This window comes from Brachycentrus maculatus, unplaced genomic scaffold (assembly GCF_059751285.1).
Source record: "Brachycentrus maculatus isolate JH-2025_06_01 unplaced genomic scaffold, ASM5975128v1 h1tg000358l, whole genome shotgun sequence".
Classification (NCBI taxonomy): Eukaryota; Metazoa; Arthropoda; class Insecta; order Trichoptera; family Brachycentridae; genus Brachycentrus; species Brachycentrus maculatus.
Genome location: NW_028281107.1, coordinates 208,371 through 233,492, shown reverse-complemented (window position 1 = coordinate 233,492; position 25,122 = coordinate 208,371). Strand labels below are relative to the sequence as shown.

The window sequence follows — 25,122 nt, the reverse complement described above, 5'->3', positions numbered from 1 at the left end:
CTACTTTGGCCCATCTTTCAGGAAGAAGTCGTATTCCCCTATAAAAGAAAACCTTGTCTTTTGAGGCAATCCAATTTTCAACCCATAACTCGACTTCTCGATAACTTTTGAAAATTTCTCCCAATAATCCATGCTGCATGGACCGAAACAGATGATAATCGGATGGTGCGACGTCAGGGGAGTAGGGCGGGTGTGACAGAACCTCCCAGCCAAAGGAGTTTATCTGTTCTTTTACCGCTTTGGCAACATGCTGGCGCGCGTTGACGAGCAGAATGAGAATCGACTCGTGCCTGGCTGCGTATTCTGGACGTTTTTCTTCAATTGCTGTTTTCAGTTTGATCATTTGCTGCTTGTAAACCTCTGCTGTGACTGTTGGCCTGCTTTGAGAAGCTCGAAAAAAATTACTCCCTGCTGATCCCACCAAATGCAAAGCATCGTTTTTGAGCCGTGAATGTTGCGTTTTGCAATGCTGGCTTCAGCAGGGAGTGGCTGACCTGGCTGGCAGATGACTTTGCGGCGTTTGGGGTTGTCGAAGAAGATCCACTTCTCATCGCTGGTGATGACGCGATGCAAAAAACCTTTTCTGTGATGCCGTTGCAAGAGTGAATCACACATGCAAAGTCGCCTTTCCATATCTCTCTCCTTTAGAGCATACGGGACCCAGTTTCCCTGCCGATGAACAACGCCCATAGTCTTAATTTTGAGGCGGTTTGAGGCGGTTGAAAGTGCCACGTGGGTGTTCGAGGCAGCGGGGGACAGGAAAACAAAAAAACGAAAGGAATCTATTTAAATCACAGAGAAATATTAAATTTTTATAAACGGCAAGAACTAATTCAACCCCCTATTAACACTTTCCTTATCATGCACTTTGTATAAAACCACTTAAAAACACTACTTGATGACCGATTTTCGAATTACCCTTCCATCATCAGGTCAAATATATACTCTACATTTGTTTAAATTTGACATGATGAAGAAATGAGTATTTTGATACCGGTAATTACGAAGTAGTAGTTTTATTTTTATTTTAAAAAAATAGTGTAACACAAAGCGAATGATGAATGATAAGGAGAGTGTTAGCTACAATAACTGCTATGGGTTAAATGATCTTACCAGCTCGTACCAGCGCACTTAATTTATCAAGCGTGCCTTATCTGTTGCGGTTCCGATGGCGTGATGCTCTTTCACCAGTAGAAACAGGGACAGATTGATAGATTAGATTATCTTTTGGACACAAATAAACTAAAAACGCATTTTTTGCTCAATTATTTCCATCATATTCTTTTCCTCACAATGAAGCGCCCTTTGTATGCGCCCTTGAGGTAACATTTTAATCAAATATTTTTATATAAATTATCCAAATTTATAATTAAGGGGGGGGGTAAGAATAAATATGAGTGATTTTTTCACTGTAATATTTATTCAATACTACTCTGGACTGGTACTTGAAGCGGAGGGTTTATCACCTTTCCTTCATGTGTAAACGATCAAGATAACACTGCGTTTATATGACGCAGTACCCTATGCACCATTAGGGTGCGGATAAGGGTTTTATTATTATTATTATTATTATAATTAAGATCTTCCGACCCAAACTAAATACTAAGTTACAATTTTTACATTATATTCTGTATGCTACTTCAAAGCTCGATGTTCGGAAAATTGTTACTGAATACGTACTCGTTGCCCGGCAAAGGGATGATGAACGAGTATGTAACAGACTTGATATGTGTGTGTGTAAAATTCTAATTTATATGCAGAATATCCTGCCTGATATATTGTTAAGTGCACGCCACTGAATCACATATATTCGTATATTATATCAGATTAACAGGACAGGAAACATAAATCTGGCAGACGTAAACAAATATTTTTATTTATTTTATATTATTTTATATGGAAAATTAACAGGACTGTTACATACATTCATTACCATGAAGAAGTAACACAAAACAGGTATTTGAACGATTTCAGTTTCAGAATTCCACATTTGTAAGTTAGTGAAATACCTAGAAGAGGGACGGGAGGGAAGAAAAAGGGAAAAGGGAAAGATCAAAGCTCCAGTCCAAGACGAATTATGTGAAAATAGGGACACATAACGATATGAATGTCTACTGATCACCTTGTATTCATGATATGATAAAAAAGGAATAACCCGCAAAGCCTCTATTTCAGAGGCTTGTCTGCAGGTAGGACAGTAAGGATAGGGAAGGTAAATGTGAAAAATATATCACAAATACCCAAATCAATCGGAAATAAAAATTTCAAGAATTTATTGAGCAATTTCCGGAAGTTAAAACCGCGATGCCAGTTTAGTAGTCGAGCGCAACTACGCCACGGCGCCAAATTCAAATATAAAAGCGCAGGACTGATGACCTTGCCTTCGTGCTATTAAAAATCAAGATAACACTGCCTCGATACGATGCAGTGCCCTATGCATCATAGGGTGCGGAAAAGAGTTAGAAAAAGAAGAAGATAATAAAAGAGAGACCCAAAGATTGGCAATCCCTGTCCAAAGGACGAGAGCGTAATCAATCAATGCCGGAAATTTATTGCAATTTGGCAGAACCACTAAACCATATGGTATATTTATGATACACTAACGGATACATGCAAAAAATGGAAAATTCTGTTCACTTATGATATACCAAATATTAAAGTAAACTCTTATAAATAAACAAAAAATTTAAATTTTATTTATTTATTTTTCAACTCTAATGTATGGAAGTGAAACATGGAGTTGGCAAAAGAAGGATGAAAGTAGACTGAATGCAGTCGAAATGCGCTCTCTCAGAAGAATGTGCGACAAAACGATGTATGATAGATGTGCGAATAGTGAAATAAGGAAGGAATGCAAAGCTGATATAAGCATTATCGATAAAATTAAGAAAGGTGTGTTGAGATGGTTTGGGCATGTAGAACGAATGAGTGAGGAAAGATCGGTAAAACAAATTTCTGAGGCGAATGTTAGTGGGTAAAGAAGCAGAGGAAGACCGAGAAAAACATGGCACGATCAGGTATGCCAAATACTTGTAAGGGTTTTATTATTTATTATATATATAGGTGTGTGTGCGTGACTTTGACTTAATAATAGTCTTTTTTTGGTACGACAGAATTTTACAAAGCAAATTCCATTTTTGTTACAATTGAAAAGGAAATTAAAAACCATGATGAAATTTTCTGTGGAATTTGGTGTTCATTGAATAACTTTATCAAGTGACTTTCCCTTTAGGCGTTGTGTAAAAATTAAAACACAACTATTTTTTACATGAACGCCAAAAGCAAAATAACGCTTTGACAAGATTAATGCCGGACGCTAATTAAATTCTCTGTGTTTTATTAATTTGACGTATCAAACGATGTTTTATTTGTTTATTACAAAACATTTTGAACATCAACAAAATATATGAATGATAATTCTTTGAGCATTTTTATATTTTCATATTAATATTTGTTCTCAATCCTGGAATTTTTCCCACTTTTTTTATAACCCTAATGGTGCATAGGGCACTGCATCAAATTGACGCAGTGTTATCTTGATCATTACTTACACGAAGGCAAGGTGATCACTCTTACGCTTCAGGAACCAGTCCAGGGTAATAGTAAATAAATATTACAGTGTTAAATCGCTAGTATTTATTTTCACCCCCCCCTGGGAATCGAACCCGGGATCTCCAGCACGGTAGATAATAACGCTGACCATTACACCACGGAGGCGAACTGTTTTTTACTCACGAGTTATTTTTACATTTTTTTGATATCTTTACATAGATGAAGAAGAATATGGAAATCTGAGTATTTTTTCCAGGTTTACGAAGTGTCGATAGGTTTGTCTAGTGATCACCATACACACGTGGGACATTCACCTATGTACCCATGATTGACAACCACACTGGTGAATATTTTATAACTAGATATATGATTGATCTCATGACATATGAGTTCACAACGGCCATTTATGTGGGATTAATAATAATTTTATTCAGTAAACACTCTTTTATTTGGATGCATGCATGATCCGAACCCCGGATTATTTTTACATGCTGTGAAACTCCTGAAAACGTGATAATTATTTTTTTTAACACCAACTTACTAGATAACCATCGCGCCGCTTCCCCGCTGGAATAGGCAGAAAGAAAAGAACGCCTTACCACTCTGTTATTGTAAACATTTTTTGCCTCTTCCACGATTATGCATCATCTCATACATACTTGTCGATTATTTCAACTCTTTGATTTAAACGGATGGGAATTAAAAATTACATAAATTACATGTTTTAAAATATAAAGTAAATTATTCAATTCTCTTTTATATCACTCCAATAGGTAATCTTTAAAATTGGCGATAATGACAATTAAAATAAAATGTATGTTCAAAAAAAATTAAGTAATTTATACAAATTTCTTTAGAAACACTCCGAAAAGAAAATGTTTCAAATGGAAAAGAATGAAAAATCATTTCAAAAAGTAAATTATTCAAATTTCTTTAAAATAGATAATTTTTTAAACGGACAAGTTGAATTTATTAATAAAATTCGTTAATTTTAAAAAAGTACACAAATTATTCGATTTTCATTAGAAACACTTTAAATATATTTTTTTTTTAAACGGACGACAATTAAAAATAAAAATTGTAAATTAAAAAAAGTAAATTGTTCAATTTCCTTTTGAATCACTCCTCTGTGAAAAGCCATTCTCCAGTATGAAAGCGTTATTTTCAGCTGCCTGAAATGGTTTAACACGAAAAATTATCAAGGCTTGTAAACGATTCTGAGTGAATGTTTTTATGAGTGAAATTGAGTAGTCAGAACCCGTGTTCCGTCCCACGTTATATTTCCGGTAACAAAATGAAACGTTATGTAACATCACTTTGCATGATTGTGATTTATATAATATGCGCTAAATATTCGAGCACCGCTATTATTGTAAGTACTTATTTTATATAATTAGAATGTAACTTTGTTTTAAAATCACTATAAATTTTTTATTATAATGACAATGTCTACCGGTTTCGAAGCTAACCGCTTCTGTACCAAGACTGATTAATACTAAAACATTATCTCCAAACAATATTCAAAATATTTGGACGGTTAGGGAAAGAAGCTGAGGTAGATCTCAAGTGGCTTTTTTCTTTTGTGTTGATTGGCAGTCACAGTCAAAAGGGATCAGGGATGACGAGTGATTGGAAACATATTTAATAACGGGCTTTTAGCAAAATCATAAACATGTGTATTTGTTAGTTGTAAATTATTATTAATTGCCTTTTTAATTTCTAATATTTCTAAGTCATCTAATTTAAGTCCACTATTGCATGTGTATAATATATTTAGACCTTTATTTTTTATCAAATTATACATTTCTAAGTGATTTGTCCTTGACTTTTGTCATTTAGTGGTACTTGAATGAAATCTTAACGAATATTGAAAGTGTCAAAATACTTGTTCACAAATCTGGATTATCTCCGATTAGGAGTTATTTTTTATGTAATTTTTATTGATCTCAACATAGATAAAGAAGATTATGGAAGTCCCATTAAGACAACCACACTGCTATATTAATATATATATATATATATATATATATATATATATATATATATATATATATATATATATATATATATATATATATATATATATATATATATATATATATATATATATATATATATATATATATATATATATATATATATATATAAATATGTATATTTATTTATATAAACGCTTTACACACGTGTAACATTAACCAATTCTACCCATTACTGACAACCACAGTACTCAAATTCTTGAAAGTTCTATATTTATAAACCAATTTCTATTGGTGAGATGAAAACAAGCTTTTTATTGAGCAGAAACTTTTATATTATGTTATTAGTATATGATGTCCGAATCTTATAATTTAACTATTTAATTTATTTACAACATTTTGAATGTGTCCAAATACTTGTAATTCAAAAAATAATTCCTGTAATTGGAGATAATCTGGATTTGTGAACAAGTATTTGGACCAATGTGTTATTTCTTATAATAAATTTTATTTTGCTTATATTTTTATTTTTTCATTGTATTTTATAAAATATTGAGACTAATTTGGTATAAAATTATCCCGTATTAGTCTCAGTGGCTTGCACACTTCAACTCAATGTTTGGAATAAGGATAAACTAAGGGTCGTAATTACATAAGAAGTTTCGAGCAATATTTGGAAAATAAACCCTTAACGATTATCAATAACGGAGTTATTAATTCATCCCTTACAAATAACTCCTGAAGTGAGCTTAATAAATTCTCCACGTTGTAAATATACTCGGAAATTAAGGACTGTTGTCGGGCAGAGTTCGCCGAAGTCGAAGGGTCCTTCGATAAAATCCACGGACCGTTAGAACTTCATAACACAATGTTTTCCCACCGGTTCAGCGGAGGAAAGGGTGTTCTCGCATTTTGCGAGGGATAACACAACCCTTGCAGGATTTTATTAGCGATGGTATTAAACAGGGCGTTTTTTCGAGTGTTCGGATAAAAAAGCCATTATTTGCTTATCACAACTTTATTGAGCGGTGTTTGAATACGACATACGAGAGTTCCTTGAACACAGCTACAAAATTTTATGAGCAGAGACACATGTCTTTCATATCTATTTAAATAAAAAAGTAAATATTCGTTCGTTTTTAAATTTTAAAGTTTTGAAAATTTGATACAAATACCTTTTGTGAAATTTAAAACATCGAGATATATATAGAGATACATATATATATATATATATATATATATATATACATATATATATATATATATATATATATATATATATATATATATATATATATATTTATATATATATATATATATATATATATATATATATATATATATATATATATATATATATATATATATATATATATATATATATATATATATATATATATATATATATATATATATATATATATATATATATATATATATATATTTATTTATGTGTATATAAATAAAGAAGTATTTTAATAAAACAAGTAGAGTAAATCCATTTTTTAAAGAAGTTGTGAGGACATGTTGTGAGATTTTAATCAACTTGGCAATCATTAAAATTAAAGCAATGAGTTAACGAAAATTCAGGAGGTATATTTAAACACGCTGTTTATTTTCGAATAAAACTAATAAATTGAATTTACAGCCTTCTCATCAAGGCGTTAAGTTTCCGTTAAAGTCAAGTTAACGCTCTGTTTGGTGCGATAGAGTGTTTTCGATGCCAGAGATAAGGACCTTCGTGATGGAAAATATTAACCTATTATCGGCCGGTCGATAATAGGAGTAATTTTTTACCCTGTATCAGGATGTCAGCTACCCAAAAAACAATACAGAAAGGTCGTTTATCGTTGGTTTCATCAGGCCAAAATGGATTTTTGTAAGTATTTAATGAGCGATAAGCGGCCTGAAATGTCAATCCAGTTTAAAAATATACCACTATTTACGCCGTTACGTCATTGGTGATATGAAAATAGTTTCTTACGAAAGTTTCTAAGTAATATTATTGATCAGTAGTCACTGTGTCGTAATATTGATCCTTATTAAATTTAAATTTAACTTGGTAAATATCAATATTTCTGAAAACCCGAACAATCTGACAATGAATTTAGCCTCCCCCTTATTGTCCATGTTTTCACTGATAAAAAATAAGGAATAGCTTCTACCACTCTTCATCCTTCAACGTCCCAAGGACACAACTCTAGGATTAAGACTAAGTTTCACATACGATGAGGTATTGAAACACGTGTCACAATAGATTTGAGGAAATACTGGCATTTACCAAATAAAATTTTAACTTAATCTTGAAAATGTGGATCTAAAAGTACATTCTTTACGAACTGTCTGTAAATTTATATTATTTTTTGACATCTCATCAAAGATGAAGAAGAATATGAAAGTATATGCCCTCCATAACATGTTCTCATCTTTAGTAAAATTTCTAGATTTTTCAGTGAAATTTTATGGAGATTGCCATTCAAATTGTAGCCGAGCGTAAAATAGTATTACCAGTTTCGTTTCAAGAGCACTGCCAAGAACGATTAGTTTTTTTTTGTTTGTTTTAAAGACTTGGAAGATTAGTAATTAAAGAATGAATGGAGGGAGATTCAAAGTGTTCAAAAGATGGCATCTGTTTCTAACAATTCGGTTAATTTACGGGAAACTCGCGTAGGATTTCCACATTATAAACTCGGAAGATTATTTGTCTCAACCACCATTCAGTATTTTTATTGTATTATATATATATATATATATATATATATATATATATATATATATATATATATATATATATATATATATATATATATATATATATATATATATGGTGGTGCACCCGATGGTGCATAAGGCACTGCATCACATTGATGCAATATTATCTCAATTGTTACTCCATATTATTTTTTATCTTTGATGATCTTAATCATCAATATAAATAACTCCTATAAGTAAACAAAGTTAAACACACTCATAATATTGTGAGTGAAATAAAGGGTGAAAATATAAGTTATTAAATCAATTATTTCGATAAAAAATATTTTCCATATTTTCAAGCGTCTCTTAGTATGTAAAATAATAAGGGAAGAATTTTACAGTAATACAGTAATAAAGAAATATATAAATCCGAGTAGTATCATGGGTAAAATTTATATATATATATATATATATATATATATATATATATATATATATATATATATATATATATATACATATATGTATATATATATATATATATATAAATATAAATTTAAATATTTATATATATATATATATATATTTATATATATATATATATATATATATATATATATATATATATATATATATATATATATATATATATATATATATATATATATATATATATATATATGTATATATATATATATATATATATATATATATATATATATATATATATATATATATATATATATATATATATATATATATATATATATATATATATATATATATATATATATATATATATATGTATATATATATATATATATATATATATATATATATATATATATATATATATATATATATATATATATATATATATATATATATATATATATATATATATATATGTATATATATATATATATATATATATAAACATAAATTCTTTTATCCCTCTTCCCCACCCGATGGTGCATAGGGCACTGCATCATATTGAAGCAGTGTTATCTTAATCATTACTCCATATTATTTTTCATCCTTGTTGAGACATTCATATGATTGTTAATAGTTTTCTTTGATTTTCAGGCATTTCCCGTATCGAAGAGGAAACACAAAGAAAATAGGGCACCATAATAAAAATGGATCTCTTCCACGAGAGAAATCTCTTTCACACGTCCGCAGTTTCCAAAATACAAGGAGTGACTTCCTTTAGACTCACCAACCAATCGGACCCCTCGAAGAGCTGCTCCAATTTGGCCTGCGAAGGGGACAAGAGACAGGGGGCGAACCTATCCATCAGCATCAAAATTAATTGGATGCGAGATCTCTCCAAGAAGAGGATGCCAGTCGCCTGTTCGTAGATCGATCGAGAGTGATAAATTGAGGGGAATTCTAAAGGTAGTGCTTTTTGAATTTGTGATTTCAAGGCAAATCTAACAGTGAGTGCGGAAAGTGTCTCAAAAGTAACTCGGTGAAATTGTGCATTGTCGAATGTGAAGTTTTTTTAGATTAATAGTGCAGAGGACATTGCATTCGTGGATTTCAGGGCTGAAGACATCTCTTTGAACTGAAAACACACCGTAAACGGTGAGTGCATTATTTTGACTTATTAATCTAATAGGAAGATTGAAATCCCTTACATATGAATTTTAATTCGCTAACTTTAGTATTATAGGAATTACTTACTCCATAATTTTTAATCTTAAAAATGATGTTAAGGAATTTGATACTGTTTTACGTTTTTGTTTTGAGATCGTTAAATGTTTCAAAATATTTTTTTCGGCAAAAATCACAAGTCGGTACCGCGAGATCTACGCAATTATATATCTTTATTTCTTTTACTCAAATAAATTTGGTACTTTCATAATGAGAGAACGAGACAACTTAACTACTCGACTATCGTTTGATCTAGTGTCCCGCTATTCTAGTGTCCGTTGTCCGCACTCAGTCGCCGCATGACGGCGCGTTGGCACGGATGTGGTATCTCTGTGACTCAGTTGGCTGCAAGTTGGTACTTGCTGCGGGCTGTGTACTACGATTTCCATACATAGAACTGGGGTTTGTGGTACTCTTATATATATATATATATATATATATATATATATATATATATATATATATATATATATATATATATAAATATATATCCATCCTCTCTGCCTACCCTTGCGGGGAAATGGCGTGATGGTAGTAGTAGTAGTAGTAGTATATATATATATATATATATATAAATATATATATATATATATATATATATATATATATATATATATTTATATATATATATATATTATATATATATATATATATATATATATATATATATATATATATATATATATATATATATATATATATATATATATATATATATATACGATTTCCAGAAAAAGTGATATTTACCAAGTAAAAAAAAAAAAAAATAATAATCTTCTCAGTTGTAGGACGGGTTAAAAGCCAGGATTCCTTTCTCCTTGCAAAATTTTATATTTTCGTCTCCATCTAAGCGTTTAATATTTTTTCCTTGTACTCTCTCGCGGAGACATTCTCTGCTGCCGCCTATGGCGTTATCTAACAGCACTAAACTATTGGAAAGGAATAAAATCAATAGTTTGGCGACAATATCATGCTCTTGCTATATTCCCCACGTGACGTCACTGCCAAGCGACTCCAGATGGCGAAAGAAAGGCCCGCCTGAGTTTTGAAATACCGATAAATAATAACACCCGCGTACTGGGTGCTAAAAATACTGGGCACTAACAAAATCTGACCCTCGAAAAAATATGACATTATTTTATTCATAAGATTTTGAGTGAAATTATGAGGCGAATGTAGTTGGAAAAATAAGCAGAGGAAGACCGAGGAAAACTTGGTAAAAAGCGGCCGGGTCAGGAGTCGTAATAATCTTCGGGTATGTATGAGATGCATGAATGTAGAAGAGGCGAAGAATATTTGCAAAGATAAGTGGTGTGGCGTTCGATTATCTCTGCCTACCCCTGTGAGGAAGCGGCATGTTGGTTACTTAGCTAGTTAGATTTTGAGTGTGTCCTAATATTGTCCAAATATCTGGGTTTTTTTCCACGCATCACACATGAGTTATTCTTACATTTTTTGAGTTTCCTTGAAATTTTTTAAGTATTTTTAAAAAACACGAGACATAAACCGATAATGACGTCATCTTAATTGTTGACCTATCCCCGCTCTCTGATTGGCCTATATGGGTCAGAAGGCAAGTTCCATGAATATAGCAGAATTTGAAATGCAACGCTGTTTTTAAGTATTTTTTAGTAGGGTTTTCAAGTATACAAATATGTATTTTAACCAATAAAACCCACAATTGGTATTTCGTTAGAGTATTTATTTTAAAATCTTATAAAATTGGATCTGGCGGATTTCGACAATAGGCGACACAGTTATTCTTAAAAAAAATTGAGCGTCCTTTCTCTCTGCCTACTACTACACTGAAACGGTGTGATGTTAGTAGTAGTAACTTAGCATAAAGTCATTTTATGACATCTCACCATGCATGAAGAAAAATATGAAGGTTAGGGTATTTACAGGGCTTATGACCTGTCATAGGATGGAAGACTGGAACTCACCTACGGCAGGTCAAATACCCTGTAAAAACGAGACTTTTATATTCTTCTTCATCTATGTTGAGATGTTGTCAAAGTTACTTAATTTTTAATAACTATCACGTATTTATCTTCAGGGGTAGGCAGAGAGTATGGACCGAAAATGCAACCGGATAACAGATTTTCGGGGCGCCGGATACATCACTAGCAAAAATATTCCGGAAATATATCAAGGCCGGCGAGAGTAGCTTAAAAATGCAATAAATCCTGGACTATCGGAGAAAGTAGAGTATCCTTTCTCTTATTGATGGACCGCTTCCCAAGTTTAATATTTTATAAGGACAGTTGGTAAACATCCGGGCGAACGATAAACTTTATCAGAATTTGATATTTTGTGTGTGCTTCATATGCATTATTCATCATGTATATCGTGATATTTATTACACTGCAATTTTATTTTTAAAATTGTTGTTCTTCGCTGGGATAATGTTGTTTAATCTATACTTTTTTTAAATAACGTAAAGTGTACCTGGCTACCGTACCCGTCATATATCATATCGTAATCTTTATTCAGAGTACCTGTCCTTCGAACTAATTATGTGCGGAGTTCACCTATGTTTCCAATGGCTAGTGAGTACAACTCATGTTTTAGCCAAGTTAACATTTTCAATTGCGGAAAATCTGTGTTGAAAAGTCGAATGATGAGCATATCGTAGTCGTACAGGAGAAAGTTACCAAGTACATTTTTTACAAAAACGTTATCATGACTATTTGATATTATTTTTTGACATCTCATCAAAGATGAAGAAGAATATGGAAGTCTGGGCATTTACGGGGCTTACGACCGTCATAGGCTGGTTTAAGTGATCACTTTACACACGTGTAACATTCACCAATTCTACCCATTATTGACAACCACGCTACTCAAATTCTTGAGATGTCAAAAAATAATATGAAAATAACTCCTGTAATTGGAGATAATCCAGATTTTGTGAACAAGTATTTGGACACACTCAAAATGTTGTAAATGACTATTTGATATCTTACTAGCTTAATATCGCCCTGAAAAAAATTCCACAGGATTTTTAACATGGAAATTTAATGTATAAACTTGTTAAAAATGATTAACTGCATTGATGTTTATTTTCTTGCCAAGAAAAAGTGACTTGAATGGCCCTCCTGAACATTTTACGTTTTGTTAGTTGGTCACTTTCTCCTGTACGACTACGATATTGTCCTCTCAGGATCTTCTCTGCATTGTATGTATGTCCCTACTAGAATCAACACACACACACTTCACAAATGCACATTTTCTCTCATAAATGCGTGTTCATTTGCTAGATCTACGCATAATAATTTTTACTAATCTTTATGTTTCTGTGGTTAACTATAATTGGCTTGTTTAATGTATATTCATTTAATGTTTTGTTTTACATATGTTGCTGTTGTTAACCGAAATAAATAAATAAATACAAATGTAAATTCTTAATATATTAACTGTTAAATCAAACACATATTTTTTGAGTCTACTGAGTTGTATTTTATTGTTAAAAAAAACAAATAAAAATTAATTTATTAAATAAATTACCTGGTCAAATTATAAGCTTAAATAATAAAAATGAAGATGGTGTTTTCCGGCGTTTCTCATGTGTGTGATTATAATCCAGGATTCGGACCTCACATACTAATATAAGAGTTTCTGCTTAGTAAAAAGCTTCTTTACATCTCACCAATAGATGTCTTATGTGAAGTTCTAGTGAGTCAAGAACAAGGTTTCTAAAATTGGTTCATATATATATAGAACTTCCAAGAATTTGAGTAGTGTGGTTGTCAATAATGGGTAGAATTGGTGAATGTTACACGTGTGTAAAGTGATCACTTAAACCAGCCTATGACGTTTGTCAGCCCCGTAAACGCCCAGACTTCCATATTCATCTTCATCTTTGGTGAGATGTCAAAACATAATAAGAAAATAACTCCTGTAATTGGAGATTATCCATATTTTGTGAACAAGTATTTGGACACACTCAAAATGTTGTGAATAGATTAGATTAAATTAAACAGTTGAATCAATTAATACATATTAAACAACGTAAGATGCTCGTCAGAGCTTTGAGCTTTCGGCACCTGCTAGAGCTTAATCAAAACGATTACAAAATATGAAATTGATTCGACGAACAATAAACAGTTCACCGTTCATTACCGGACCTTGTACTATTACAAGGAGACCATAAACTCGATCAGATAACCCTACCTTGGCAAGTGTGTCCGATTATCGACCGATCTGAGTACAAGGCTGCCTTTATTTGGCTTCGTTAAGTCTCGTATTGATTAAAGGCCATCTCGCGGATCGACATCTGCTACTAAATTGTCGGGCGGTTATAACTTGTAGGCTTTTAATATATGGATAAAGGAGCTGCCTACTCTATCCTCAGGGGTGTGCTTTCCATATAGGCAGAGAAGCAGTGCCTATCCTAACTTATCCTCGTGACGTATTATATAAAAACGCAACCAGTACCTACACTACGGCTGTCCAAACTTAAACCAAACTAAGGGATATTTTTTTTGTAGTATGTTTTTTTTTGCATTTTTGGACTTAGTGAATTATACTTACTGTGTTTTGAGTTTGGACAGCCAACTACCGTAATAAGTATTATCAGCTTACCTACATCTACTGTCTACCTTAGTACGTAGTACCTAGCTTACCTTACAACCTACTTCTACTTCTTCTTCAGACCCTCATCTGCACCCGATGGTGCATAAGGAACTGCATAATTTTTTGTTTTTTTTTACATCCCATAACACTGGTGTCATATGTTTAATGCAGGATATGAGAATTTAAAAGCTAAAACATATATGTTTTTTTAAAATATATTCACATTTTATTTTCGTTAAAAACATCTGTTCTCGAGACAGTTCGTATTGCAGAATTAAAAACATTCGGTATCATTACAAATTAAACTATAAAGTATTACAAGATATGAACAGCTGCCATTCAAGCTGTCAAACAGTCACCTGAAATAATTTAATGCAGCTCGTCGAACTTAAATTAAATTATGCGCAAAGCTCGACATCGCAGCGATCAGTTCTGAGCCTAAATATACCGGCTCCAATATAGTGCAAGGCCGACTAATGCAGAATTGAATTCAGTAATCCTTCGTAAATACATATTGGCAATGAAATCGTAAATACGGTGACATCTAAATTCCTGCCAAGATAAACGATTGTATGTGCTCAAAGATCCAATTCCACGAAAAGCTTCCTCCACAGATTCGAATATTTTTTTTTAATTTTTATAATTAAAATGTAACTTTTTTTTTGTGAGGTCGAGGGATCTTGCGTCCCTTATATCACTGCGATCATATTAGGTCTATTGTGACCTCCCTCTGTATCACAGCTCACTCCCAAGACCTACGTGTGTCATGTAACTCACGACCTGTCTTGGTGGTAGGAGCTTCAACTTCTCGGAGTCCAGTAGAGATCCTCCAAGGATGTGACTTCGTTTGCGAGCGAGTGCGTCACAGTTATAGAGAATGTGGATTGGATTGCGTTATCCTCTATACAAAATCTGCGTACTGGGGAGTCACGATGTCCAATTTTGTCATGTTTCCTCAGTCTGCAGTGTTCTGTCAAGGTCCTAGTTAGGATCCTTATTTGTTTTTTGCTAAGCTCCAGAGCTTCTCCGGTGAATTTCCGCGAGTACCAGTTACCAGTTCAACTTTGTTTAAAAATCACTATAAATATTTTATTATAATGTCTAACTTAATAATAATGTCTACCGGTTTCGAAGCTAACCGCTTCTTTAACTGATGAATACAATACTGATTAATACTAAACTATAATTTTAATAATTAAGACATTTTAATTAAGTTATAATGAAATATTGATGATTAAAATATTAATTAATTGATGCTTGGACTATCCTCGTCTAATTTACGATCAAGGAATACTGCATCGATGTAATGTAATACTCTATGCATCATTTGATGTGGATAAGGGTTAATAATAATAAAACCCTTACCGCACCCCAATGGTGCATAGGGCACTGCTTCATATAAACGCAGTGTTATCTCGATCGATTACACATGAAGGAAAGGTGATCAGCTCTCCACTTCAGGAACCAGTCCAGTGTAATATTGAATAAATATTAGAGTGAAAAAATCACTAATATTTATTAAACCCCCCTGGAAATCGAACCCGGGACCTCCAGAACGGTAGGCGAGCATGCTGACCATTAGACTACGGAGGCGGATAAGGGTTAAAAGAATAAAAAATTAAATGTCATATTAGCAGTCATATCTTTCTGTAGCATTCATGAATTGTTCGGTCTTCCTCTAGATGTATTTCAAGGGAACTTCATCCAACCAACACATCCACTGCACATACTCCATCCATATGTATTATTTTCGAGTGTGCATAGGGGGTTTATTTTTATAGTACCCAGGGCAGGTCACCTTGCCAGTGAATAAATATTATAATTAAAACGAGCGAACTCCCAGGAGAAATTAAACGAAATTAACCGAGGAGATAAAATAAAATTGTTATCACGATGAAACAGAGGGAAAAATATATCAAGGTAACGGATTGTATTACCGTCATATTTTTGTAAAATATCTGATTGGCATAAATAACATGAAGTGTTTTTGAAGTATTTTTCGTTGTAGCTGATAAGCGAGAATTTGTGTAAACAAACAAATAAATCACACAAAAAGACGAAACACACATCGATTGTAAGGGAATTGAAGCTTAAGATTTTACTGATATTTGGACTGATACAAGTCGTAATTTCGGTGGAGAAAAATTAAAAGAAAATAAAGTTAAAAACATTAAATAAGTATATTGCATGATTTTTTTTAAAATCAATTTTAATTTTCCATTCCTGTTTTTTTCAGTCATTTTTGAAAAACAAATCTTGATACGTCACGACATTTAATATAGCCCGAATTTGTTACAAATAACTATGCAAGTAAAAAGTACTTATTTGCTTAAGAATCAAAGCTATATATTCTATAGTTTAATACTCGTATTAAAAAAGACCTTTGAGGTAGTACTTTAAGAAAAAAACAGTGTATAAACTATCAAAATAATACTATTATTATATTTAAATAACTTCTTTTGATCTCACCAATAGATGTCTCTAGTGAAATTCTAGTGACTCAAGAACAATGTTTCAAAATTGGTTTTTAAATATAGAACTTGAGTAGTGTGGTTGTCGATAATGGGTAGAATTGGTGAATGTTACACGTGTATAAAGTGATCACTTAAACCAGCCTATGACGATCGTCAGTATCCCCGTTTATGCCCAGACTTCCATATTCTTCTTCATCTTTGATGAGATGTCAAAAAATAATATGAAAGTAACTCCTGCAATTGGAGATAATCCAGATTTTGTGAACAGGTATTTGGACACACTCAAAACGTTGTAGTTTTATAAAGAAGTATTAAAAAAATATGCCCTCGGCACAGGAAAACTCAGTAAGGGTACACTTTTGCAGTTAGTCATTATGTGTATAATGAAATATTAATATGTAAATGATTAAATATTTTTTTGGAGAAAAGACCTTTTTGTAAAAAACAATATTCTAATATACGTGTAAGTATAAATTATAATCAAAATGTTACTTTATTTGAAAATCACTTTAAATATTTTACCGTAACTTAATTATAATGTCTACCGCTTTTGGAGCTAATAAGTAGACATTATAATTAAGTTATAATAAAATATTTATAGTGATTTTAAAACAAATTTACATTTTAATTATAAAATGGAAAATCACAAAGTTAGTGCTTCTAATATAAATTAAATACGTATAAAGTTTTTAGGTTATGTAATCGATTGAATAAAATTTAAAAAAAGTCCTAGTTAATTTACAATCAAACATGTATGCATAAATTACAGGCAGGAACACGGTAATAGGTTTAATTACCCTCATGTAAACAAATGATTAAGATTCCTGCTTTTAATATTTCTATTTCGTTCCCATAAATCTGGCTATAAAACTCGAATGTTTTGTATTGTGGAATATTAATTGCCAACATAAAAAAATATTATACATTTTGTAACAAAAAAAACAGTTTATTTTCAATTCGCTTGTTTCAGACTTCCCACTTATACCTACTATAATTCAAATCGATCACTCCTTCAACAACGTCATATATGGAAAAAACTTGATTTTTCAGGAGATCGTTTTCGTTTTCAAGTTTAAAAATATGAAACAATGTATTAAAAAAATATATATATCAAGCCACTTATTGAACTTTTAACTGTGCAACAGATCTTTTTAGGTAAAACCTGAATGTTTTTTATCCATTTGAAAAATATTTAGTGTATTGAAAAATAAATAAACAATACATTTTCTTCAAAATGCAAAAACAACGCTCTCTGCACTGTAGCCGGTAAATATAAAGTTTAAAATATGCCGCTTTTGCTGGGATATAGTACATTTTCTGAGCATTTCGAAAACATGCATGACTGAAAATTGACGATTTTTGATTATGACGTTGTTGAAAGGAGTGAGCGATATACAGTAATATAAATTCAACATTTTTAATTGTGTCCAAATACTTGTTCAAGAATCTGGCTTATGACGGATTAGGAGTTATTTTACTTTTTTGACATCTCAACATACGATCATAGGCTGGTTTAAGTGATCACTTTAGACGCATTTAATATTACTAATTACTAATTACTTATTCTACCCGTGATCGAGAACCAGATATATTGATTAATCTCGAAACACAGTATGCATGAGTTCACTAGAGACATCTTTGATGGGGTGAGCCTATGTCCAAATACTACCAACATTAAAAAATGTAAAAAATTCCCTTCATTGGAGATAATCCAGATTTGTGAAGAAGTATTTGAATGTTGCAAGTTCAATTTTGTCGTTTTTCGTTCATTTTCCGTTCGAACACATTTTAACGAATAATGAGTTGTTTTTCTCACAAAAACAATAATAAAGCAATCGTTAAATATTTACAGCACGGCACTCAACACGCGCCACCTATTTAAAGAGCTAAATTAATAAACAACTTGCGTTTCCCGTTTTGTATTTCGATTGTGAAACTTTCCGATTGTTTTATTTCTTTATAACTAGATTCTAAAATAAGATCCCAGTTCTAAATGTTTGTGTTTTCCGAGCCGAAATACAAGTGTCTGTTTCGGGACCGCTAACAAGCCTCTAAATGTCGAGTTTGTTTGTGAATGCGTAACAAGAAAGAGGCAATTCGAATCTTTAACTTAAAATCGCTTCCGTAGTGTAATGGTCAGCACGCTCGACTACCGTTCTGGAGGACCCGGGTTCGATTCCCAGGGGGGGTAAGAATAAATATGAGTATATTTATTTTTTCACTGTAATATTTATTCAATACTACCCTGGACTGGTACTTGAAGCGGAGGGCTGATCACCTTTCCTTCATGTGTAAACGATCAAGATAACACTGCGTTTATATGACGCAGTGCCCTATGCACCATTAGGGTGCGGATAAGGGTTTTATTATTTTTAACTTAAAATAATAATAAAATAATCCAAAATGAATGAAATAAAAAAATACTTTATGCCAGGATATTTGTGTTTGTGATTAGTTATATTTTATCTTTAAACATGCTTGTTACCATATGTTTTTTATATGTCTATTTACTGTTTTTTTTTTATTGCTTAATATTTTCCATTTTCCCCTGTGTTTTCTTGTTTGTTACTTTCTCATATGTTTTTCAGTTTTGTTAATCCCATGTCCCAAAATGAGGTATGGAAATTACTCATCAAGAATATTGTATTATTTTTTTACATCTCATCAAAGATGAAGAAGAATATGGAAGTTAGGGCATTTACGGGGCTGACGACCGTCATAGGCTGGTTTAAGTGATCACTTTACACACGTGTAACATTCACCAATTCTACCCATTATTGACAACCACACTACTCAAATTCTTGGAAGTTCCATATATATGAACCAATTTAGAAACCTTGTTCTCGAATCACTAGAACTTCACTAGAGACATCTATTGGTGAGATGTAAAGAAGCTTTTTACTAAGCAGAAACTCTTATATTAGTACGTGAGATCCGAATCCTGGATTATAATCACACACATGAGAAACGCCAGAAAATACCATTTTCATTTTTGAATGTTACACGTGTGTAAAGTGATCACTTAAACCAGCCTATGACGGTCGTCAGCCCCGTAAATGCCCGGACTTCCATATTCTTCTTCATCTTTGATGAGATGTCAAAAAATAATTTGATTATAACTCCTGTAATTGGAGATAATCCAGATTTTGTGAACAAGTATTTGGACACACTCAGAATGTTATAAGAATATTGTATATGTAACTTATGTATGTCATATATTTGAATAAACAAATAAGTATATAAAGAAATTTTACTTGGTAAATACCACTATTTCTTAAAATCTATTGTGATTCATGTTCCGATGCACACCGTATCATTTTCAAACATGAAATTTAATCATTACTCAACGCCATTTTTAAAAAATTGTTTTAAATACAGTTGTAAGAATTATAACACATCAGTTTATTGCTTTTTACTTATAAAATATCTTGCCTTGAATTGTACCTTTGATTTTTTATATTTCCTGGTGAATACCATATATACTATGTATTTCATAAGAGGCGAATGTTAGTGGGAAAAGAAGCAGAGGAAGACCGAGAAAAACATGGCACGATCAGGTATGCCAAATACTTGAAAGTGGTCAGGTTAGGAGTCGTAACAATCGGCAGGTATGTATGAGGAGATGCATGAACGTGGAAGAGGCGAAGAATGTTTGCAAGGACAGAGTGGTGTGGCGCTCTATTCTCTCTGCCTACCCCTGCGGGAAGCGGCGTGATGGTTAGTTAGTTTTTTTTTTTTAATAAAAGTTTTTTTTGTAAATACCACTTTTCTAAAAATCTATTTTGAAATGTGTTTTGGTGCGTTCAACATCATTTTCTTAAGAAATAGTGGTGTTTACCAAGTAAAACTAATAAAATTGATTAAATAGGCATTTGCCTCCGCCTCCGTAGTGTAATGGTCAGCACGCTCGGCTACCGTTCTGGAGGTCCCGGGTTCGATTCCTAAGGGGGGTAAAATAAATATAAGTGATTTTTTCACTGTCATATTTATTCAATATTACCCTGGACTGGTACCTGAAGCGGAGGGCTGATCACCTTTCCTTCATGTGTAAACGATCAAGATAACACTGCGTTTATATGACGCAGTGCCCTATGCACCATTGGGGTGCGGATAAGGGTTTTATTATTTATTAAATAGGCATTACCAAATTAATTGAAATCCCAACCGCATTCCCGGATCTTATACAGAAGCATCTAGGCCTCCCGATACACCCTCTTTTGCAAAGCAAATAACTCAGTAAAATCGTAAAAAAATATATTTCCCTTCATAAAGTAAGATTTTCATTACAACAAATAGAAAATCAGCTCATTAATTTTTCATAGACCGCCACCGCCAGCGAATACATATTAATATCCAAGGTGTTCTCGGTAAACGGCGATTTTACGTATTGAACGACAGATGCGTCGTTTCTGCCGTTATTTATTTACCGAAGAAAAATTCAGGATAGTTTCATTTTGCCATGTTATTAGTTACCGAGTTATCGATTGGTGTCATGAAAATATAATGGGGGCTATTTTAAACTCGGTCCGCGAGAGTCTGTTCGTGTTCGCTTTCCCGACATGAGGTACACTGAAGTTTAGCACATGTAGCTTCTAATATACTTACAAAGTTAGACGTTTACAGTCGCCTAGACATCTAGATACATATTAGTTGTAGCTTGATATAAATAATCGACTGACCGCAGAGTCCATGAGACACGCGAAGGACTGATTGTGATTCTACCACAGCAACCTTGACCGTGACCATCAACGTTATTATTATTAAGATAATAGTCGTAGGAAGTAAATAAGAACATATTGTTTACTAAAATGGTTTGTATTTACCTTTATTTTGAAGAAAAAAAATTCTTAAAAAAATACCGCTTTACTTATGGGATTATGATGATAATCATTGTTCTTATGTTGAATATATCGTAGTCGTACAGGAGAAAGTGACCAACTATCAAAACGTAAAATGTTCAGGAGGGGCATTTAAGTCACCTTTGCTTGGCAAGAAAATAAACATCAATGCAGTTAGTCATTTATAACATGTCAATATATTTTACATCCAAGTTTAAAATCCATGGGGATTTTTTTCAGTGCAATATTAAGTTAGTAAGATATCAAATAGTCAATGATCACGTTTTTGTAAGAAATGCACTTGGTCACTTTCTCCTGTATGACTACGATATTAACAAGTACTTCTTCTTCTAACCCTTATCCGCACCCAATGGTGCATAGGGCACTGCATCGTATAGAAACAGTGTTATCTTGATCGTTAAATACACAAAGGAAAGGTGATCAGCCTTCCGCTTCAGGTACCAGTCCAGGGTCATATTAAATAAATATCACACTGAAAAATCAATGATATTTATTTGGACCCTCTTGGGAATCGAACCCGGGACCTCCAGCATGGCAGCCTAGCGCGCTAACCACTACACTATGGAGGCGGACTAATAACAATTATATATTGGTAATCACGTTTCTTATGCTGAACGTAATTATTCATTAATTTATTGGTTATTATCATTATTTTGATAAACAAACTGACTTATTTATATGCTGAGAAGTTCCTGATTGCTCACACTAGATTATCCCTCATGTTCCCAACACAGAATAAAATAAAATAGATTTTGTTGTTGTTATGAGAATAAACGAAAATGCACTTAATTTTCTAGAAATAAGCAAGGTAAAAAAATAAATGTAGCTCGCATGTAAAAAAAACATCGATATATTTAATTAACTCCTAAGTGTATAAAACCCCAGATTTGTAAATAACTAACTAACTAACCATCACGCCGCTTCCCCGCAGGGGTAGGCAGAGAGAATAGAACGCCACACCACTCTGTCTTTGCAAACATTCTTCGCCTCTTCCATGTTCATGCATCTCCTCATACATACTCGCCGATTGTTACGACTCCTAACCTGACCACTTTCAAATATTTGGCATACCTGATCGTGCCATGTTTTTCTCGGTCTTCCTCTGCTCTTTTTTCCACTTACACTCGCTTCATAAATTTGTTTTACCGTTCTTTCCTCACTCATTCGTTCTACATGTCCAAACCATCTCAACACACCTTTCTTAATTTTATAGATAATGCTTATCTCTGCTTTGCATTCCTTCCTTATTTCACTATTTGCAAATCTATCGTACATCGTTTTGTCGCACATTCTTCTGAGAGATCGCATTTTGACTGCATTCAGTCTACTTTCATCCTTCTTTTGCCAACTCCATGTTTCACTTCCATACATTAGAGTTGGAACCAGGACTCCGTTGTGCACTGCCAGTTTAGCTTCCGCTGATAGATTTTTATTTGCTATAACTGATTTCAGTGCACCATTCACTTTGTTCCCAGCATTCACTCTCCTTTGGATATACTTAAAATATTTTAAACGTAATATGTTTGCCAAGTGTCTATCGTCGTGATTCATGGTCACAGTCATACTGGTAGCACTGTTAGAGTAAAGTAACCCTAAACACGAGTCTAGACTATGACATCTTAAATTAAATACACTAACTTTTGTGATTAAGAAGATCGTTGCACTTTACCAAGGTGTAATGAGGTCATATAATAATAATAATAAAACCCTTATCCACACCCCAATGGTGCATAGGGCACTGCGTCATATAAACGCAGTGTTATCTTGATCGTTTACACATGAAGGAAAGGGGATCAGCCCTCCGCTTCAGGTACCAGTTCAGGGTAATATTGAATAAATATTACAGTGAAAAAATCTCTTATATTTATTTACCCCCCTTGGGAATCGAACCCGGGACCTCCAGAACGGTAGCCGAGCGTGCTGACCATTACACTAAGGAGGCGGTAATAAGGTCAACCATAGTTTATTTTTAAACTAAGGTTTTACTTGGTCAATACTGCTATTTCTTAAAATCTATTGTGACACGTTTTCGATGCATTCTGCGTCATTTTTGAAAATCGAAAATTATGAAATATGTAGTTGTTTTTACCAAGTAAAACTTAAAATGGAAAATGGATTGATATTACCACAAAGTGACTGCCGAATCAATTGGTGTAAATATTTTTTTGAGTAATGTTCTCTTCATCCAGCCATATTTATTGTTACAAATAAAGGTCAAGTCATGAATAATTTAGAAAATTTAGAAATACATAAAAATTTAAATTCAAATAAAATAATAATTAATAATATACTGTTTCAAAATACGTCACTATTATTATCAATGTTTCCTTTTACAAAAAATGTTCCTTAACCCCCCTACCTATTTTTATTAACCTATATATTACACCTAAATATATTTTTATTCGTTAGTTTTAATTTGTACCAGAAGATGAAAACAATTGTCGTTTTCGAAACTAGTCGTAAATAAAATAAAACTCGATTAAGTGGATTATTCAAGTGTTTAATTTTAATAAAATATTGAATACCTATAAATGTAAAAAAAATCCTTCAGACGACCATATATTAATTAGTTAAAAAAAAAACTAACTAACCATCGCACCACTCCCCGCTGGGATAGGTGAAGAGAATTAAACACCACACCAATCTGTCTTTGCAAAAAATATTCGCCTCTTCCACATTTATGAATCTCCTCATCCATATATACATACTCACCGATTATTCCGACTCCTGACCATCCACGCCCAAATTTTTGAAATACATAATCATGCCAAGTATTCCTCGATCTTCGTCCACTCCTAAAAACATAAAGTGATAACTTAAACCAGCCTATGTTAGGTTGTAAACAGTGTAAATACCCAGACCTCCATATTCTTCTTCATCTTTCTTAATATATCTATATGAATTATTTATTGTAACTGCAGACAGTTGGTAGAATTCCATATTGAATTGTTGGGTGATATATCCAAAATTAAACACGGTTATTGGATTGAATTCTACTTTTATTTACATTTATATGAAAATACATATCTCTCACTCCTTTCAAGAACGTCATAAATCAAAAATCGTCAATTTTGAGTTGCGCATGTTTTCGGAATGCCCAGAAAATGTACCGTATCCCAGCAAAAGTGACATATATTTAACTTTATATTTATCCGCTACAAGGCAGAAAGTGTTTTGTTTTTGCATTTTGAAGAAAACGTATTGTTTAATTATTTTTTCAAATGGAGAAAAAACCTTCAGGTTTTACCTAAAAAGGTACAATAAAAAGTTCAATAAGTGACTTGATATTTATTTTTTATACATTGTGTTATATTTTTAAACTTTAAAAACGTTCTC

General features: G+C 32.4%; 1 protein-coding gene and 1 long non-coding RNA gene across 2 annotated transcripts in view; one reads left to right on the top strand and one right to left on the bottom strand.

Annotated features, from left to right (window-relative positions):
* LOC148303644 (uncharacterized) overlaps positions 1-9,809 on the top strand; it is a 94,115-nt gene extending 84,306 nt beyond the window's left edge. Inside the window, exon 2 of the long non-coding RNA XR_015838444.1 lies at positions 9,309-9,809. This is a non-coding gene — a long non-coding RNA (uncharacterized LOC148303644). The remainder of the gene's footprint in view (positions 1-9,308) is intronic.
* LOC148303642 (uncharacterized) overlaps positions 1-25,122 on the bottom strand; it is a 384,039-nt gene that overhangs the window by 160,227 nt on the left and 198,690 nt on the right. The window lies entirely within an intron of this gene.